The sequence below is a fragment of the Eptesicus fuscus genome, chromosome 2 (genome assembly GCF_027574615.1).
Source record: "Eptesicus fuscus isolate TK198812 chromosome 2, DD_ASM_mEF_20220401, whole genome shotgun sequence".
Classification (NCBI taxonomy): Eukaryota; Metazoa; Chordata; class Mammalia; order Chiroptera; family Vespertilionidae; genus Eptesicus; species Eptesicus fuscus.
The window spans coordinates 42,225,554-42,227,103 of record NC_072474.1 but is presented as its reverse complement, the minus strand read 5'-3'; the positions used below and the strand labels follow the sequence as shown (position 1 = coordinate 42,227,103).

The 1,550-nt window shown below is 38.8% G+C and overlaps 1 pseudogene; it reads right to left on the bottom strand.

The window, feature by feature from the left end:
* Positions 1–721: 721 nt before the first annotated feature.
* On the bottom strand, positions 722–1,337 carry LOC114234671 (60S ribosomal protein L9-like; annotated as a pseudogene).
* Between the last annotated feature and the right edge of the window lie 213 nt (positions 1,338–1,550).

Genomic DNA, 1,550 nt, shown 5'->3' with positions numbered 1-1,550 from the left:
AGACTGTTTGACTCAATCTAAAATCATATTCTGACCTGGCATCCTTCAACATTTCATATAAGAAGTCCAACCATTTCAGAATGTCAAAATTTATTTTTCATTGTGTAGAGGTCTCTAGCCCTAATTCTAACTGAACCCCACAGCAACACTTCATAAACCCAATTAGACATTTCAGTTCACCATTTCACTCATGCTCCTCTCTTGCCTGGTGAACTATTTTTTCCTCTAGTCCTCTTTCCATAGAGTTACATCCTTGACTATTCATTCCCTCCTCCTCCCCCAAAACATAAATTTTTCTCCCCCAAAACTTAAATTATTCCCCCCACTTTATCATGTAGAGAATGCCCACTTCCTTATGAAACTGAGGCTCCATGTAGAGACACAGGAGTTTGCTTTTAGCTTGTACTGCCTTCTTTAAATCTCAATAAGTTTGTGTCTTCCTACCGAGAGATTATCAGACTCCAATGCATAAAAAGACATTCCCTATTGGGCTTTCCCCCCCTTAAGTTCTTTCCTCAGAGCTCAGAGACAGACTTCAATATTCTCTCACTATCTGTACAGTGCAATTCTTTTCTTGGCCTTTCCCTCTATTTCAGCCTGAAATATATGTTCTTTATTTGTCTCTGTTTATTTCCCCACCCCCAAATCAATACATGGCTTTTATTGCATCTTTAAAATATCACAAATAAATGTGACAAATCATTTGGCATCTTGTTGTTTCTATAACTGGACAACTTAGATCTTATTCATCAGCCTGCTGAACTTGTCCTTTTTCAGAAACATAGATACCATCCAAAATTTTCCTGATATACTTGTTTGTAACTGTTGTAGCTTGCTGAATCAAAGCAGCTGAATTTGATAAAAGTTCAATGTCATTTCTTTCAAGAAGCAATTCATCTTTCTGGGCTTGAGATATTAAACAAGCAATGCCTGACCTCATTCAAACTATGCAGATTCATTTTTCACTCAAGAAATTTCTGATTTCAACAAGAGAACCCTTCTCTAAATAACAATGCTGATTGGGGAAGTGAGTGTACACAGACCTCATCTTGTAACGGAAGCCCAGTGTGACACCCTTGATCATGTTCTGTGTATGACTGCAGATAGTGCGAACCGTGGCCAGTTCCTTTCTATTTGTCCACCATTTGTCAACCCAGAGCCTCTTCTTTTTCTTTCCAAGGATATTGAGTTCTACATTGATGTGGTTGGAGTCCCCTGCAGGGTGCCTCTGGGCCCTTCACAGTAACTGAGCGTCCCTTCAGAGTGATGTCCGTGTTTTCTGGGATGTTGACAGTCTGATTGCTGAGAATGGTCTTCATTCTTGTTGTAGATGCAGCAAAGAGTCTGTTGATTATTTTTAAATTCCTACTCACCATCTCTTCCCGTTTCTGAAGACTTCCCTCCATTATTTCATTCTTTTTACTGGTCCTTCACATCTGGCTTTAGCTTTGCAGAGATTACATCTAATTCTCTTTCTGTAGAGAGCAATGACCATAATTTACTCATTCATTCATTGAGTGAATATTATTGAGACTCTACTATCTTGAAGG